Here is a 20,721-nt window from a genome sequence, read left to right as displayed (position 1 = left end):
ATATTAACTTATGTGATAATATTTATCACATACTAATCATTTTAATTAGTGTTGCTTTTTTTAGACAAAGTTGTTGAATTTTTCCTTTCACAATTACCGTATATTTTAACCTACATATTTATAGTCCTATCTGCTTATCTTTTACCAAATGATTTTTTCTAAATCACATATAATCACAACTAATCACAAGGTAAGTTCAGAAAAAAATAATATGACAAGATATGGAAAAGATGACAAATGTAACTTTTATTAATTTATCTACATGTAGTAGTTTATCTAACACATTTTTAAAAAGCAGTGCAAACTGGCAAAGCAGCACCAAGTATATTGACACAAAGAAATTTTGTAACCTGAATCTAATTTGAGTGATGCAATATTAGCAAATTATGCTCACTATGTAGATGACTCAAAATGTTTCTCCAGCCACTTTCTACAAGCCTCCTTGACTTCTATATTCCTCACACTGTATATAAGGGGGTTCAACACATGTGTTAAAATTGTGTAAAAGGGAGAGACCACCTTGTCATGGGCCACTGAATGGTTAAGATTTGGGCCACATGTAGATAAACATGCTAGTGCCATAGAAGAGCCTCACGACAGCCAGGTGGGAAGAACAGGTCACAAAGGCCTTCTTCTTGGCTGCAGTGGACTGCATATGAAACACAGCATCCAGGATGAGACTAAAGGAGGCCAAGATGAGAGACAGTGGGATTAAGAGCATTAGAATGCAGCAGACATACATGAAGAATTCAAAAATCAAGGTGTCTGTACAGGCAAGGCAAACAAGCGATGGTGCCTCACAGAAGTGGTTGATTTCTCGAGGGTGGCAGTAAGGGAAGCTCAGAGTGACACCAGCCTGCATCAGCCCATCCACCCCTCCCAAAAGCCAGGAGCCAGCTGTCATGTGCAAGCAGAGCTTCTGATTCATGAGGATCGGGTATCTCAGGGGGTGACATACGGCCACATAGCGGTCATAGGCCATGGCCGCTAAGAGGAAGCACTCGCCCCCTCCCAGAGTAAGAAGCAGGACAATCTGGGCACCACAGCCAGTGGGAGAGATGGACCTGGTGTGCCTCAGGTAATTGGCTGCCATTTGGGGGACAATAGGGAGAACCAGCATGATGTCCACAAGGGAGAGCTGGCTAAGAAAGTAAGAAAGTACATGGGAGTGTGAAGCCGATGATTCACATAGATGAGCATGATCATGAAGGCGTTGCCCATCAGGGAGGTGAGGGAAGTCATGAGCACCATGGAAAAGGGGAACAGATGGGTCTCTGTGTAGTTAAAGAGTCCTAGAAGAATGAAATTTATTCCTGTGGTGACATGTATATTTTCCATAGCTCAGTTATTCCTGGAAGACAATGAATTATTAAGAAATTCCTATTTAAAAGCTTAGGCATTTCCTTACAAAAGCTTGATCAAATAACATAGAAAAAAAAGATACTGGGAGGCATAATTATGACTTTAACATTTGCATTCACAATTGTTTGCCTTAGCATCCTATTTTCCATCTCTTTGTAATTACACTTTGTTTTGAATCCAAATAAATTTGATAACATGTATGTATAGTAGTTGTTTTGTCGCTAGGGCGTGTTTGATTCTTTTGCGACCCCATGGACTATATAGCCCACCAGACTCCTCTGTCTGTGGGATTTCCCAGGTAAGAGTGTTGGAGCCGGGTGCCATCTTCTTCTCCAGGGCATCTTCCCAACACAGGGATTGACCCCGTGTTTCCTGCATCAGCAGGTGGATTCTTTATTGCTGAGCCGCCAGGGAAGCCCATATATAGTAGTACTAACTACATTTCTATAATTTTGTATATTTTGTCAGTATATCACACATCATTTACTCTTATAGTTAGGAAACACTATTAGATGATCAAAACTTTCTATAATTGGGGGACTTTTATGTTGAGGGAGCTACAGATACATTCATTCATTCATTTTAGTCAATGTTGATGTGATATATCTGATAAGTATTGTGTATTTCTCCTATATTTGTTTAAATTAGTTTCACGAGTTCTGTCAATGTCATGATGTACAAATTTTGATTAATAAATATGCAGAAAACAAATATAGAAGTTCTAAAACTCAGTTTTCTGGGAAAGAGAAGAAAAATCATTAAATTTCTTGCTTCCACACCTGCAAGCAACCCATGATCTCAGTACACCAGGCCTGAGCGCTGCTGTCTTCCTGATCACAGGGACTTTCTCTCAGTTTAGAGACCTCTCAACAGTTAACATTTTAATCTTATGTCCTCACAAAATGAGTGTGAATTTAGTTAAACATAGCATTACAAAAAGTTCATAAGTTCATATATATATACAACCTAAAAGAAAATACATTTATTTTATTTGTAGCTTGTTCACACTTCACTACCAGTAATCATACATCCTAAAATGTAGGAGATATACCAGTCTACCAACTATATTGATGTATGATCTAATTATGATCTAATTGTGATCTAATATGATCTAAATGATCTAATTATTAATTAACAGATTAATTATCATACTCAGTTAACTGATTACTTTGTTATCTAAGTACTCAATCAACACTTGCCCAAATTAATTTATCATGCAAAATTAATACAGTACCACCTACATATAAAATTTGCAACATTACCATTACTTCCAGAGATTAGTTATCTTTTCACTAAAGCATCTAGCTTCTGTTACCTGTAAGTGTCTATGGTAACTGAACTGGATTTTTATGCAAATAACTTGCTATCTTATGTGACATTTATCTTTTCCTTGAAAATAAAACTTTGGAAGAGTGTAAAATAGATTAGTATTTTAATCTTTGGACTTTTTTCATAATCTATGGTTTAGCAATACTATTTTACTTCTGCCTTAAGTTAATTTATGAGTTGTGCAAGTTTTGTAAATAAGCACTATATCTTTAATAAATATTTGCATTGCTTTAGTATCTAGTGTATACCACCAATGTTCATTATGCTATTAAAAGATTTAGATGTTCTGTTAATCAAAATAGTTGTAAATAAGATATAATAAGCATATAAGTATATAATAGGCATATTATATGTAAATAAGCATATATGTAAATAAGCATATAAATTTCTTGCTTCATAATTTTAATAATATGTATATTATATCTACCCTTTATGGATCACTGCCTTGTCATGGTGAAGGGGCTTGTGTAGCTTAATGAAGCTATGAGCCATGCCATGTAGGGCCACCCAAGATGGACAGGTCATAGTGGAGAGTTCTGAAAAAACATGATCCACTGGAGGAGGGAATGGCAAACCACCCACAGTATACTTGCCATGAGAACTTCATGAACTCTGTAAGAAGACAAAAAGATATGACACTTAAAAATGAGTCCCCCACATCAGAAGGTGTCCAATTTGCTGCTGGGGAAGAGCAGAGGACAACTACTAATAGCCCCAGAGAAAATGAAGCACTGGGAAATGATGCTCAGTTGTCTGGTGATGAAAGTAAAATCTGATGCTGCAAAGAACAGTATTGCATAGGAACCTATAATGTTAGATCTGTGAATCAAGGTTAATTAGGCATGATTAACCAGGAGATGGTAAGAATAAACATAGACATCTTAGGAATCAGTGAACTAAAATGGACAGCAATGGGCAAATTTAGTTCAGATGTCCATTATATTACTGTGAGCAAGAATCCCATAGAAGAAATGGAGTAGCCCTCATAATCAACAAAAGAGTACAAAATTCAGTGCTTGTGTACAACCTTAAAAATGACAGAATGATCTCTGTTTCCAAGGCAAATGATTCAACATCACAATAATTCAAGTCTATGCCCCTACCACGCACACAGACTGCTAAAGAAGCTGAAGTTGACCAGATCTATGAAGACCTAGAAGACCTCCTAGAACTAACACCAAAAGAAGATGCTCTATTCATCTTTGGGATTGGAATGCAAAATTATACCTGGAGTTACAGGCAAATTTGGCCTTGTAGAAAAAAATGAAGCAGGGCAAAGGCTAACAGAATTCTGCCAAGAGAAGGCATGGATCACAGGGACACCCTTTTTCAACAACAAAAGTGATGGCTTTACACATGGAAATCACCAAGTGGTCAATACCAAAGTCAAATTGATTATATTCTTTGTAACCACAGAGAGAGAAGCTGTATAAAGTCAGCAAAAACAAGACCTGGAGTTGACTGTGGCTCAGATTATCAGCTTCTCATAGCAAAATTCAGGCTTACACTAAAGAAAATGGGGAAAACCATTAGGCCAGCCAGGTATGACTTAAATCAAATCTATGAATATTCAGTGAAAGTGATGAATAGATTCAAGCTTTTGATCTAGTAAACAGTGAGCCTGAAGAACTACAGGCAAGATCTGCAATATTGTAAAGTAGGCAGTGAACAAAACCATCCCAAAGAAAAAGAAAAACAAGAAGGCAAAGTGGTTATCTGAAGAGGTTTAACAAATAGCCAAAGAAAGAAGAGAAATGAAAATCAAGGAAGAAAGGAAAGGTACATCCATCCAACTAAACACAGAGTTCTGAAGAATAGGAAGGAGACAAGAAGGACTTCTGCAATGAACAGCACATAAAAATAGAGGAAAACAACAGAAACCAAAAGACTAGAGATCTCTTCAGGAAAATTGGAACTATCAAGGTGATGTTTCACCCAAAGATGGACACAATAAAGGACAGAAATGGTAGAGATCTAGTAGACACTGAAGAGATCAAGAAGAGATGGAAAGAATACACAGAAGAACTGTACAAAAAAGATCTTAATGAACCAGATAACTATGATGGTGTGATCAGTCACCCAGAGCCAGACATTCTGGAGTGTGAAGTCAAGTGGGCTTTAGGAAGCACTGCTGTTAATAAATCTAGTATGCAATGGAGTTCCAGTAAACCTATGCAAAACCCTAAAGGATGATGTTATTAAAGTGCTGCACTCAATATGTCAACAAATCTGGAAGACCCAGTGGCCACAGTATTGGAAAAGTTCAATCTTCATCCCAGTTCCCAAGAAGGGTAGTACTAAAGAATGTTCTAACCACTGGAAAATTGCACTCATCTCCCATGCTAGTAAGGTCATGCTTAAAATCTTGAATGTTAGGCTTCAGCATTACATGAACCAAGAACTTCCAGATGTCCAAGCTGAGTTTAGAAAAGGCAGAGGAGGCAGAGATCATTGCCAACATTCACTGGAACACAGAGAAAGCAAGGTAATTCCAGAAAAACATCTACATCTGTCTCATCAACTAAGTTAAAGCTTTTGACTATGTAGATAATAACGAAGTGTGGAAAACTCTTAAAGAGATGGGAATACCAGACCATCTTACCTGTCTCCTGAGAAACCTGTATGCTGTTCAAGAAGCAATATTAAGAACCTTGTATGGAGCAACTGATTGGTTCAAGTTTGAGAAAGGTGTACAGCAAGACTGTCCTGATGTCACTCTGCTTAATTAACATATACGCTGAGCACATCATGAGAAATGCTGGGCTGGATGAGTTGCAAGCTGGAATCAAGATAGGTGGGAGAAACATCAACAACTTCTGATGTGTGGATAATACCACTCTAGTGACAGAAAGCAAAGAGGAACTAGAGCCTGCTGATGAGGGTGAAGGAGCAGAGTGAAAGAGCTGACTTAACATTAAATATTAAAACAACTAAGATCATGGCATCCAGCCCCATTACTTCATGGCAGAAAGAAGGAGAAAAGGTGGAAGTAGTGATGGATTTCCTCTTCTTGGACTCTAAAATAATTACAGATGGTGACTGCAGCCATGAAATTAGAAGATGATTGCTTCTTGGCAGGAAAGCTATGACAAACCTAGACAGGGTGTTGAAAAGCAGACACATTACTTTTCCGTCAAAGGTCTGTATAGTCAAGGCTATGGTGTTCTGAATGTTCACATAAGGTTGTGAGAACTGGACCCTAAAGAAGGCAGAGCACCAAGGAATTGATGCCTATGATATGTGGTGCTAGAGAAGACTCTGGAGAGTCCCTTGGACAGCAAGATCAAACCATTAAATCTTAAGGGAAATCAATCCTGATTACTCTTTGGAAGGATTGATGCTGAAGCTGAAGATCCAGTATTTTGGTCATCTGATGCAAACAGCCAACTCATTGGAAAAGTCCCTGATGCTGGGAAAGATGGAGGGCAGAAGGAGAAGAGGGCATCACAGGATAAGATGGCTGGATGACATCAAGGATTCAGTGGACATGAACTTGGGCAAACTTTGGGAAATGGTGAAGAACAGGGAGGCCTGGTGTGCTGCAGTCCATGGGGTCTAAAACAATCAAACTGTGAGTGAACAATAACAATATTATATCTATCTAGGTTTGGAAATTAATTATGCCTCTGTTTTGTTATAATGTAGCATACAGCATATTGGTGAAGACTTCAGTTCAGTCGCTCAGTCATGTCCAACTCTTTGCGGCCCCATGTACTTCAGCATGCCAGGCTTCCCAGCATGATGGTCTTTTCAAGTGAGTCAGCTCTTTGCATCAGATGGCCAAAGTATTGGAGTTTCAGCTTCAACATTAGTCCTTCCAATGAACACCCAGGACTGATCTCCTTTAGGATAGACTGGTTGGATCTCCTTGCAGTCCAAGGGACTCCCAAGAGTCTTCTCCAATACCACAGTTCAAAAGCATCAATTTTTCGGTGTTCAGCTTTCTTCACAGTCCAACTCTCACATCCATACATTACCACTGGAAAAACCATAGCCTTGACTAGACGGAACTTTGTTGGCAAAGTAATGTCTCTGCCTTTGGATATACTGTCTAGGTTGGTCATAACTTTCCTTCCAAGGAGTAAGTAAGTGTCTTTTAATTTCATGGATGCAGTCACCATCTGCAGTGATTTTGGAGCCCAGAAAAATAAAGTCAGCCACTGTTTCCCCATCTATTTGCCATGAAGTGATGGGACTGGATGCAATGATCTTGGTTTTCTGAATATTGAGCTTTAAGCCAACATTTTTCACTCTCCTCTTTCACTTTCATCAAGAGACTCTTTAGGTCTTCTTCACTTTCTGCCATAACGGTGGTGTCATCTGCATATCTGAGATTATTGATATTTCCCTTGGCAACTTGATTCCAGCTTGTGCTTCCTCCAGCCCAGCATTTCTAATGATGTACTGTGCATATAAGTTAAATAAGCAGGGTGACAATATACAGCCTTGATGCACTCCTTTCCTATTTGGAACCAGTCTGTGGTTCCATGTCCTATTCTAACTGTTGCTTCTTGACCTGCATACAGGTTTCTCAAGAGGCAGGTCAGGTGGTCTGGTATTCCCATCTTTTTCAGAATTTTCCACAGTTTATTGTGATCCACACAGTCAAAGGTTTTGGCATAGTCAATAAAACAGAAATAAATATTTTTCTGGAACTCTCTTGCTTTTCTGATGATACAGCGGATGTTGACAATTTGATCTCTGGTTCCTTTGCCTTTTTGAAAACCAGCTTAAGCATCTGGAAGTTCATGTTTCATGTATTGCTAAAGCCTGGCTTGGAGAATTTTAAGCATTACTTTACTATCGTGTGAGATGAGTGCAATTGTGCGATAGTTTGAGCATTCTTTGGCATTGGCTTTCTTCAGGATTGGAATGAAAACTGACCTTTTCCAGTTCTGTGGCCATTGCTGAGTTTTCCAAATTTGTTGGCATATTGAGTGCAGCACTTGCAAATAAAAATAATTATGTTATTTAGATATTAAAAAAGTGGATCTTCTAAACACATTGAGCAAACACACCAAACACAAAGGATAAGTTATTATTTGATTCTGTTAATAAAGCTTTCACTCAAAGGAAATGGAAGTCATAATAATGTTACCATTACTGGGACAAAAGAAAGAAAAAGATAGTGCTAAGTAGTGTCTGACTTTTGCAACCCCATGAACTGTAGCCTGCCAGGCTGTTCATGGGATTCTCCAGGCAAGAAAATTGGAGAGGGTCTCCATTTCCTTCTTCAGGGGAGCTTTCCTACCCAAGAATTAAACCCAGGTCTCTTTCATTCCAGGCAGATGCTTTACCAACTGAGCTATACAGGAAGCCCAAAGAGCTAATATCAAAGGTGAACAAGGAACCCAATGTTTTTGCTTTGGTATTCTTTTTTTTTTTTTTCCCCCATTTATTTTTATTAGTTGGAGGCTAATTACTTTACAATATTGTAGTGGTTTTTGCCATACATTGACATGAATCAGCCAAGGATTTACATGTGTTCCCCATCCTGAACCCCGCTCCCACCTCCCTCCCCATCCCATCCCTCTGGGTCATCCCAGTGCACCAGCTCCGAGCACTTGTCTCATGCATCCAACCTGGGCTGGTGATCTTCTTCACACTTGATAATATACATGTTTTGATGCTGTTCTCTCAGATCATCCCACCCTCGCCTTCTCCCATAGAGTCCAAAAGTCTGTTCTATACATCTGTGTCTCTTTTTCTGTCTTACATATAGACTTATCATTACCATCTTTCTAAATTCCATATATATGAGTTAGTACACTCTATTGGTGTTCATCTTTCTGGCTTACTTCACTCTATATAATGGGCTCCAGTTTATCCATCTCATTAGAACTGATTCAAATGTATTCTTTTTAAAGGCTGAGTAATATTCCATTGTATATATGTACCACAACTTTCTTATCCATTCATATGCTGATGGGATTGGTATTCTTGAACTAAGTTTTTGGTAATTCCAGTGTTCCACTTGTGCAGTCCATGGCCTTAGCTTAGTTATGAGACCTTTTGATTTCCTCAAATTTCACAAGCTTTGTCAGTGTAGTCTGGCTAATTCATCCTCTTCCACTAACACCACTTCAGTCCAAGATATAATTTTATCACAATGAGATGGCTGCAGTCAATTAATAGCCAATTTCAATCTTCTCTGCAAAACACAACAATCTTTTTCATCTTCTTAATGCCAGTTTTATACCAGTCTACATTTTATTACAAACTATGTGTCCATTATGTCCACTCATTTTCTACAGCTCAGTAGTTTATACCTTGATCCGCTGTGACTTTGCCAACCATTTTCTCTGCTCCTTTGCTTCTTCCTCCACCGAGGAAACATATCACAAGATATCCAGTTGGCTTACATTCTCATCTCCCTTCAATGTTGCTCAAATACCATCCTTTCAGTTTCTATTTTCAAGACAGTTTTATAGAAGATGACAAATTCCCTACCAAAATTCCCTACTTATTTTGTTTTTATAACAGCTATAACTTTTGATATAATGCAATATTTGTTGCATTCACTGAATGCTCAGTCATACTGAATTTTGAAATTAGATGATTTCAGAGGTATGTCAGTGTTCATTTTTGATTATGCAGTTATCACCAGTGACACACATATTGTTAAGCCACTAAAAATATGTTGAATGATTGGCTTATATAGCTTGCCTTCTATAAAAATTTGTCACTTATAGCATCTCTAAAGGTATATTAGGATAAAGTATATTCCAGATGCTTTGAATGTGTGCTGGGTCTGTCAGTCATGTCTGTCTTTGGTGACGCTATGGACTGTAGCCTGCCATGCTCTTCTGTATATGGGATTCTCCAGCCCAGAATACTGAATACTGAAGTGGGTTGTCATTTCCTCTCCAAGGGATCTTCCCAACCTTGGGATGGAACCCACATCTCCTGCATATCTTTTCATCAGCAGGCAGATTGTTTTGCCACTGAGTAACCTGGGAAGTCCATGCTTTGGATCGCAGGTTTTAAATGTCCAATTCAAAATATTCATAATATGAAAACATTGGATTAAAAGGGTTGAATTTTATTGTGTTCAAAGTTAAATAAGTTAGACAATACAGTGTTTCTCAAGCTTCTATATTGAAAATGTGTCTAGTTATAATAACAATGTTCAAGGCAATTCTGATATCAGGAGTAATAAAGACTTTTATCATGTTTTTCCTTCATAAACATTTCTTAGGATTCATATATTACTAGGCAGTATTTATTATCATTTATATATTCCAAGACAGTATTTTAAGCACAGCTTTTATATATTATTCAGATTCAATCAATAAGGAATTCCTGCAGTCATATTTTCTGTACACATACTCTCCTCAAGGCCCCTATAACTTCTTTATTCCTCAGGCTGTAGATAAATGGGTTCAGAAGAGGTGTAATAAAGGTATAAAACACAGCTACTATCTTGTCCTCTTCCAGGGAATGCAAGGAGTGTGGCCTTGTATAGGTGGAGAGGGAGGTTACATAGAAAAGACTTGCCACAGTCAGATGAGAGGAGCAAGTGGAGAGAGCTTTTGTCTGCCCTTTTCCTGAACTCATCTGGAATACCACAGTAAGTACACAGGCATAGGAAGCTAAAATGGCCATGAAAGGTAACAACAGAATAATAAGTCCACTCAGGAGTATTGTATGTTCATACTGAGAAGTGTCCTGACACACCAGTGTCAGGCAACATGGATGGAACTTCACAGAAAAAGTGATTAATAAGCCAAGATCTACAGAAGGGGAGTTGAAATGCATACAATGTATGTATTAAAGAGTTGATAGAACAACTGGTCCACGCACATGTGACCATGAACCAGCAGATCTTCTTGCTCATGAGTACAGGGTAATGTAAAGGGTGACAGATGGCTACATAGCGATCATAAGACATGAAACCAAGAAGAAGAGCTTCAGTTCCACCAAGGACCAAGAACACAAATGCTTGAATCTTGCAACCTACAAATGTAATGGTCTTACTATTGGACAGAAAGTTAGTTGCCATTTTGGGCACAGTGGTGGAGATGTACATCATGTCGATGAAAGAGAGTTGACTGAGTAGGAAGTACATTGGAGTGTGGAGTCTGGTGTCCAATTGAATGAGAAGAATCAGCATGATATTCCCCATCAGAGCCACCGAAAACAGGATTGCAATGACAACAAAGAGTACGGTGTCCATTGGGCCATATTGGAAAAGACCAAGAAGTATAAAATCTGTTTTGACACTTTGATTTCCTGTATTCATGACTTAAACAAAAATATAAAAGCAGACCATATCTGAGAATTCCATGTACAATATTGACTTTCCTTAAGAGAAAAAGATGATGATTCTAACATGTGAGAATATGTTCTTGAATCATCTTAGGTTAATATATCTTCCTTATTCAATACAATGAATCCATGTTTATTAAACTATAGAGACTTAAGAAAGTATGAAATAAAAATAAAGTTTTTACATAATGTAAAGTTCAACATATTTTGATAATAAAAATAAGAAAAGTTTAGGTAGTTTGCCAAGATAAATTATTTTCTTCCTTTTAAAATATCTTCAAGGAGATACACTGAAGCTTTGTTTTCTTCTTATAAACCTAGTCTTCTACTCAGTTCACTCATATAAGTAATAAAAATTTTAACCAACAAAAAATTTGGTTAAGTATACTCTAATGTTAAATGTCTATTGTGTTTCTGTGTTTTGAATTTATATTGGCTGTGAACTGGTATGAAGAGAATGATGACATTTATAGCCTTTCTAATCAATTTGTTGTCATTTAGTCACTAAGTCACGTGCACTCTTGCAACACCATGGACTGTGGCCTGCTAGGCTCCTCTGTCCAAGGGATTCTCCAGGTAAGAATACTGGAGTGGGTTGCCATTTCCTTCTGCAGGTGATATTCCCAACCCAGGAATTGAACCAGGTCTCCTGCATTGCAGGCAGTATCTTTACCAACTGAGCTACAGGGAAGCCCCATAATTCTAATCAATTAGTTTTTGTTATTCCTGTGAATGTAGAAGATATTTAATGAATTCAGGAAAAAAAACAACCAGACACAAGGAAAAGTTTGAGAATGAATTAAACATAAACTTAACACTGACATTAACCTTGAACCAAATAGCATGATAAAATGATTAATTCAAAGCTAATGAATTTAAATTTTGCCTTTTATTTTCTGACACAAACCTGACCTTTGTATATTTCCAGAACAAATAATATCTTATTAACTAGAAGCTCCTTGCTTTTAAAATATTTAGCAAAATTACAAAAAAGTATAGTAAATGTTCCTAACATTAGTTGTCTATCTTTACTATGGATACAATACATTGATATTTTCTGAAACTCTAAAATATAAGCCAAACTGATTTTCTCCACTTAAAGTTTACAGCTATTCTCTATCATGGAGGTGCATGACTGCCAGGAAGTCCACCTGAGGACCTTGGAGAGATGTAGCAAAAGTAGACTGAAACAAACATGTATTTAATACCAGGCTGTTATGCTAAGAAATAATAAAGATATTAGGTTAGCAATTAGAAAAGGTGAGTAGGTGAGAAACATTAGGCAGTTTGAGAAAAGCTTGTAATAATTTATAAATATGTCATTATGAATATAAGAATTTATGTATAGCTACTTTTCTATTTCTACTTTAAATTACCATGAAATATGTCTGATCACAAAAAGAAATGCATATATAATAATTGTATCAGCCTAGAAAGAGAAGTAATAAGTATCTCAGATATATCTAAAGTTATCTACATATATAAAATTATATTTACACACGAAATGTCTCCCATGGTTAATTGCAAAATCCTGACAAGAGGGAAGTATATGTTAAGGAGGCACCTGAAATATCATATAGAAAGTTAATAATCAGACTTTCTCTCACCTCAGATTCCAAAGACAGTATGTACTGTGATAATCATTAAAAATATTGAATAGTATAAAATCTTCTCTATAAATTAAATAAATACATTTGGGGCCATCTATTATCGATTTTTAAAAATCCACTTGATAGATGATGGAAAAATGCCAAAACAAACACTAGTTCAGAAACACCTAAAAGAAATCTAGTAACTACTTTCCCCCAAAAAGAAAGAAATCTCCCACATCCCAGCCTCCTCTTCCAAAACCAAAGTCATTACCTTGATTTTGACAAAATATCAAACTAGACATTCAATTGACATTAATATAAAAGAATATACTGGGACCTGGGAGGATTTATGATACTGCATTTACCAATAAATTTAAATAAATTATAAATCAAATTATAAATAAGTTTAATTATAATTTACCTCCAGTACATTAGGAAATGGCTTGGATCTTCAATGTGAGCTAAGCAAATTAAAATAACACCTACTTAAAGTATATTTTAAATCAAAGCCAGAACCTGGAGAAGGCAATGGCAACCCACCCCAGTATTCTTGCCTGGAAAATCCCATTGACAGAGGAGCCTGGCGGGCTACAATCCATAGGGTTGCAAAGAGTCACACACACCACAGAAACTTTGGCAGGGAAAGAGAAAGCAACATTAACATTTTTGTTCACCAGGTGAGATTCAAGAACTACTTTACTATTGTTAGGTCCATAAACTGAAAATTATAAATTTCAACCTAAACAATTTTGCTGAAGAAGCAATTAAATGTGTCCTTATTTTTTAGCAAAATATAGTCCCTCCAAGTTATTATTCTAATTCATATATATTTTTGCATGGTATCTCCAATTTTCATTTGAAGTTTTAATTCTGTAATAAATGATAAAAATGCTATAGAATTAATTTAAGATAAAAGTAACTCATTTCTGGAGATGAAAACTAGAGAAATATGTAGAACTGAAAGCCATGGATATAGACAATATAGTACATTTCTAATATTAACAGGTTATAATAAAATAGTTTATAAAAATGGAAGTGTTAATAGGTAGCATGCCTATGGAGCCATACAAATTGCAAAATATTTTTTTTAATGGAGCTGCATAAACTTTTACTATGTACATCTATTTTTTTAAATAGTTGACGAATTTTATAGCCTTTCATCATCCCCAAAATATTGGTGAATATGATTACATGCTAAGTTTAATGCAGAAACTTGAAGATAAAATAAGAATGAAACAGATACATTCCTTAGGAAGACAAGCATGTTCTTGGGGTCATGTCCTCTCAGGTTGAGGATAGATAGGACAACTGAATACTGGGGCTTCCCTCATAGCTCAGTTGGTAAAGAATCCACCTGCAAAGCAGGATATTCCAGCTTGATTCCTGGGTCCGGAAGATCCCCTGGAGGAGGGAAAGGCCCACTCCAGTATTCTGGCCTGGAGAATCCCATGGACTCTACAGTCCATGGGGTTGCAAAGAGTCAGACGTGACTTTCACTTTCACTTTTCATCTTCACTGAATACTGGTCCTAGTTCACTGCACCAATTTTCTCCCCAACCCCTTGTAAACCTTGTAAACCTGAGAGGATTCAAATTCAGTAAAGATCAAATAAATCTCAAATATATACCTTTATATTATTTTTGCAGAAAGCATACAGGTAATAAATGTATAACTTGGTCAGCCCTGATGTAACCCAATTAAAGTACACCTGCATGTAAAAAATAAAACTTAACTTACATATATAAGCATTAAAGTACAATTTAACATGTTAAATATAATGTCTCAGAGTAGACATATGTTTTTGTTTTAAACATGAGTTATATTAAACTCCAGTTTCTTCAGACTTACTTCAGAGGAAGCTGCATCTGAAGAGCGGATACTGAATGATTTTACTGTGACTTTGTCTCCTTTGCCTTCATCCATCCATGTACTTGATGCCTGCCTTGAAGGCATAAGTTACCCAGCAGATAAATAGACATATCAACTGTCTTTCATTTCATAAAACATGTAAAGCCCCTTTCCACTGAGGCATATTCCCTCTTCTACTGATATAAAGCTTATTATTCTAGGATGTTTTGTTTGGAATAAAATATTAAACAAGGAACAGGAGATGGAGCTGCAAAATTACAGTTTAAAAAATGATTCCACACTACCCCATTAGAGGTAGTAATTAGAGACTCACAATGATTCATTTTCTGATAATTCTTTTTTAAATAAAATCCTATTGTTTGAGGTCATAGAAAGATCACATATATGCTTAATTATTAATCTGTTTAATGTGGCACTGCTGCAGAGAGGCATAAAGTATATTTTAAAAATCTATAATTTAAAATACATTTTAGAAACTATTGCCACACAATTAATTTGTAAGATTTTTCCTTTTTTTTCCCCCAGTGTATTTTAAGCCTTCAATCATTTAGCATGAAAACTTAGGTGAAGAATAGTATTTAAACAAAAGTGTCATTTTCTCAACCTTATGCAAAAATTTAAAGACTCAACTGGGCTGACTGCCTAATCATTACAAAATCTTCTTCTTTTTTTTTTTTTTTTTCCAAAGACCTTTAGGGAAAACTTATTCTCTAGTCCACAATTAAACACATTGGCTGATTATGTTTTATTATAATCACTCTCTGTACTATAAAAAATTAAGTATCAGTATACAAAATGGATTTTTTCAAATGAAAACAGCCATATAAAAGTTTGATAGATTTTAAAATGTGTCACTTGACTCTATATCACTTTATAAGTATGTATTTCATCATATATATTAGAATCTACCTGATGAGAACAAACTGATACACACTTTGCTGTATTTTTAAAACATTTAGGATATTTCAAGAAATTACATGACCCAGGAACTGTTCCATAGTAAATAAATTTTTTTTCTACAATAATTTTTTTTTCTCAAGTATCTTAAGGAGATTTCCATATTCAGGGTAGTAAGAGACTCATATTTCTGAAAGTCCAGAGGTCCAATAAGATGTTGTAGCCATTCACGGTTTATTGTCCTCAAGTTCATAGACAGAAGTTAGATAACGGCATGGCATTCATATAATACTATCCTATGAAAACAAAAATTGTTTAATCTGTAAAAATTAAAGAAATGTTGAACATTTATGTCAATCTCTCTTAAAAATCCTATGAAATGAGATGACACAAGGTACCCTCTTTGTTCAGGTTAAATGCAAACAACAGCAACAACAACAACATATATATTCACTTATTTACCACGTGTACAATCATACTTGCAGCGTATATATGTATGTTTGTGCATGCTAATGAGAGGGTAACAGGCAGGAAGGCCAGGGGTCTCCAAATGGAGGAAAGAGGCTGAAAGTGCCAGACATTTTTATCTCGCTTAAGTGGCAGGAAGAAACAAACCAGCGATATGTTTTTCCTTCTCTATACAAATTTAAAAGGAGGTTTCTCTTAAAATGCTGTGTTGCCATGACACCTGCTTTCACCTGAAGCTAACTACTCTCAAACCTTGAGTTAACCAATACATTTCTTTTTCTTATGGAAATGTTGTCTTAAGCTATGTTAATGTACCCCAGACTCTATCTTCAAGTTGGTTCTGCCAAATGTCCTAACTTACTTACTCAGGTATTGTTCCCCTAATCTATGTAAATGAAACTATTTCTTCATATTCTGCCCTTCTACAAGATTCAAGTCAATCGTTTTATGGCCAGGGATGAATTACCTGGTGCCATTTTAAATTTTATGACACTCCTTTCTTTTCATTAACAGACTGTGAGTGACTATATAACATACAGCTAAAGACTAGGAGGGGGGGGTACTCTTTTGCCCCCTTCTGATGCCTATATCAGAAGCTTTCTCTATCTCCTTTATACTTTAATAAAATTTTATTACACAAAAGCTCTGAGCAATCCAGCCTCCTCTCTGGTCCTGGATTGAATTCGTCTCCTCCGGAGGCCAAGAATCCCCAGTCTTATCGTTCAGCAACAACCTTTCACTAAGTAACTTCAGTTGTGTCTGATTCTATGTGACACTATGGGCTGTAGTTTGCCAGGTTCCTTTTTCCCTGGGATTTTCCAGGCAAGATGTATATACATATATACATGAATATACACATGTAAAGTTCAGTAACTTAAGAGGCAAGATAATGTAGGTTGCAGTTTGATGGAAACATACACAGTCTGAATACAAACTTTATTAACTAGACTACAACTTTCTGTTAAATAAACACATATCTCTATCTTCATTTTCCCAACAATAATATGTAATATATTGTATTTGGTATATGTTCTATCACTTTTATGAAAAATACCTTGCAACAACTTAGAAGATAAATTCAATGAGCAGGTAAGCATTGATTAACAGTTTCAGATAGAAATATGGTTATTTAAGTATCCAAATACTAGATTTTAATTTAAAAATTAAGTATCGTGATGGTTAACACTTTCTTCAAATCCAAATACTGATGGAAATTTTCCTAGAATGTGTGTGGGTGCATGTGCTCAGTCAATCAGTTGTGTCTAACTCTTTGTGAAACCATGAACTGCAGCATGCCAGGCTTCCCTGTCCTTCATTGTCTTCTGGAGTTTGCTCAAACTCATGTCCATTGAGTCAGTGATGCCATCCAGCCATCTCATTCTCTGTCACCCCATTCTCCTCCTGCCCGCAATCTTTCCCAGCATCAAGGTCTTTTCCAATGAGTTGACACTTTGCATCAGGTGGCCAAAAAGTATTGGAGCTTCAGCTTCAGTATCAGGCCTGCCAATGAACATTCAGGGTTGATTTTCTTTAAGACTGACTGTTTTTATCTCCTTACTATCCAAGATACTCTCAAGAGTCTTCTCCAACACCATCTTCTGCAACACATCGTTGCAAAGCATCGATTCTTTGGCGCTCTACCTTATTTATGATCCAATTCTCACATTCATACATGACTACAGGAAAGACCATAGCTTTGACTATATGGACCTTTGTCCACAAAATGATGTATCTGCTTTTTTGTGTGCTGTCATGGTTGTCACAGCTTTTCTTTCAAGAAGCATGTGTCGTTTAATTTCATGGCTGCAGTCATCAACTGTAGTGGTTTTAGATCCCAAGAAAATAAAATCTGTCACTGTTTCCACTTTTTCCCCATCTATTTGCCATGAAGGGATGGAACAAGATGCCATGATCTTAGATTTTTTAATGTTGAGTTTTGAGCCAGCTTTTTTACTCTCCTCTTTCACCCTCATGTAAAGGTTCTTTATTCCTCTTCGCTTTCTGCCATTGGAGTGGTATCATCTGAATATCTGAGTTTGCTGATATTTCTCCCAGCAATCTTGATTCCAGCATGTAAATCATCTAGTCTGGCATTTCACAAAATGTACTACACATGAAAGTTAAGTAATCAGGGTGACAATATACAGCCGTGACATACTCCTTTCCCAATTTTGAACCAGTCCATTATGCCATATGTGGTTCTAACTGCTGCATCTTGACCTGCATGCAAGTTTCTCTAGAGACAGGTAAGGAGGTCTGGCATTACCATCTCTTTAAGAATTTTCCATATTTTACTGTGATCCACACAGTTAAAAATCTCAGTGTAGTCAATGAAGCAAAAGAAGATTTTTTTTTTCAATTCCCTTGCTTTTTCTATGATCCAACTGATGTTGGCAATTTGATCTCTAGTTCCTCTGTCTTTTCTAAATCCAGCTTGTACACTTGGATATTCTAAGTCCATGTACTAGAAGAATGACTATGACATGACTAGATACAATAATTTTGAGCATTACCTTGCTAGCCTGTGAAATGAAAGTAATTGTACAGTAGTTTGAACATTCTTTGGCATTGCCTTTCTTTGGAATTGGAATAAAAACTGACTTTTGCAGTCCTGTTGCCACTGCTGAGTTTTCCAAATTTGCTGGCATATTGAGTGCAGCACTTGGAAATAAAAATAATTGCATTATTTAGATATATAAAAAATGGATCTTATAAACATATTAAGCAAATGCGCCAAACACAAAGGAGAAGTAATTATTTGATTCTGTTAATAAAAGCTTTCACTCAAAGGAAATGGAAGTCATAATAATGTTGCCATTACTGGGACAAAAGGAAGAAAAAGATAGTGCTAAGTCGTGTCTGATTCTTGCTACCCCATGAACTGTAACCTGCCAGGCTGTTCATGGGATTCTCCAGGCAAGAAAATTGGAGTGAGTCACCATTTCCTTCTTTAGGGGAGCTTTCCTACCTAGAATTAAGCCCAGGTCTCTTTCATTACAGGCAGTTGCTTTACCAACTGAGCTACACAGGAAGCCCAAAGAGCTAACATCAAAGGTGAACAAGGAACCCAATGTTTTTACTTTGGTATTCTTGAACTAACTTTTTGGTAATTCCAGTGTTCCACTTGTGCAGTCCATGACCTTAGCTTAGTTCTGAAACCTTATCATTTCCTCAAATTTCACAAGCTTTGTCAGTGTAGTCTGGCTAATTCATCCTCTTCCACTAACACCACTTCAGTCCGAGATATTATTTTATCACAATGAGATGGCTGCAGTCGATTAATAGCCAATTTCAATCTTCGCTGCAAAACACAACAATCTTTTTTATCTTCTTAATGCCAGTTTTATACCAATCTACATTTTATTACAAACTACGTGTCCATTTGTTGCAGGAAGGGGGACCCCTTCCAGGGCCCGAAACTGGGCTCTTGTCTAACACTCGGAAATGAATTGTCTGAGGAGACACATGCTGACAAAGCAAGAGATTTTATTGGGAAAGGGCACCCGGCTGAAGAGCAGTAGGTAGGGAACCCAGGAGAACTGCTCTGCCGCGTGGCTCTCAGTCTTGGGTTTTATGGTGATGAGATTCGTTTCCGGGTAGTCTTTGGCCAATCACTCTAATTCAGAGTCTTTCCTGGTGGCGCATGCATCGCTCAGCCAAGATGGATGCTAGCAAGAGGGATTCTGGGAAGTGGATAGACACGCGGTGTTTCCTTTTGACCTTTCCTGAACTCTTCCGGTTGGTGGTGGCTTATTAGTTCCATATTCCTTATCAGGATCTCCTGTCATAAAACAACTCATGCAAATGGTTACTATGATGCCTGGCCAGGGTGGGCAGTTTCAATCAGTGTGCTTCCCCTAACACATTATGTCCACTCATTTTCTGCAGCTCAGTAGTTTACACCTTGATCCGATGTGACTTTGCCAACCATTTTCTCTGCTCCTTGGCTTCCTCCTCTACCTGGGAAACACATCACAAGATATCCAGTTGGCTTACATTCTCATCTCCCTTCAATGTTTGCTCAAATACCATCCTTTCAGTTTCTCTTTTCAAGACAGTTTTATAGAAGATGGCAAATTCCCTACCAAAATTCTCTACTTATTTTGTTTTTATAACAGCTATAACTTTTGATATAATGCAATATTTGTTGCATTCATTGAACGCTCAGACATACTGAATTTTGAAATTAGATGATTTCAGAGATATGTCAGTGTTCTTTTTTGATTATGCAGTTATCACCAGTGACACACATATTGTTAAGCCACTAAAAATGTGTTGAATGATTGGATTATATAACTTGCCTTGTATAAAAATTTGTCACTTATAGCATCTCTAAAGGTATATTAGGATAAAGTATATTCCAGATGCTTTGAACGTGTGCTGGGTCTGTCAGTCATGTCTGTCTTTGGTGACGCTATAGACTGTAGCCTGCCATGCTCTTCTGTATATGGGATTCTCCAGCCCAGAATACTGAATACTGAAGTGGGTTGTCATTTCCTCTCCAAGGGATCTTCCCAACCTTGGGCTAAAACCCGCATCTCCTGAACATCTTTTCATCGGCAGGCAGATTGTTTTGACACTGAGTCACGTGGGAACCTCATGCTTTGGATCGCAGGTTTTAAATGTCCAATTCAAAATATTCATAATATGAAAACTATGAATTGAAAGGGTAGAATTTCATTGCATTTAAAGTTAAATAAGTTAGATAATACAGTGTTTCTCAAGCTTCTATATTGAAAATGTGTCTAGTTATAATAACAATGTTCAAGGCAATTCTGATATCAGGAGTAATAAAGACTTTTATCATGTTTTTCCTTCATAAACATTTCTTAGGATTCATATATTACTAGGCAGTATTTATTATCATTTACATATTCCAAGACATATTTTAAGCACAGCTTTTTTATATTATTCAGTCTCAATCAACAAGGAATTC

At 36.7% G+C, this 20,721-nt stretch overlaps 2 pseudogenes; both read right to left on the bottom strand.

Annotated features, from left to right (window-relative positions):
* Nucleotides 1-393: 393 nt before the first annotated feature.
* On the bottom strand, nucleotides 394-1,338 carry LOC133062841 (olfactory receptor 2T33-like; annotated as a pseudogene).
* Nucleotides 1,339-9,999: 8,661 nt separating this feature from the next.
* LOC133061349 (olfactory receptor 2AK2-like) lies at nucleotides 10,000-10,978 on the bottom strand (annotated as a pseudogene).
* Between the last annotated feature and the right edge of the window lie 9,743 nt (nucleotides 10,979-20,721).

This window comes from Dama dama, chromosome 9, assembly GCF_033118175.1.
Source record: "Dama dama isolate Ldn47 chromosome 9, ASM3311817v1, whole genome shotgun sequence".
Lineage (NCBI taxonomy): Eukaryota > Metazoa > Chordata > Mammalia > Artiodactyla > Cervidae > Dama > Dama dama.
This window is presented reverse-complemented; position numbering and strand designations above follow the sequence as displayed.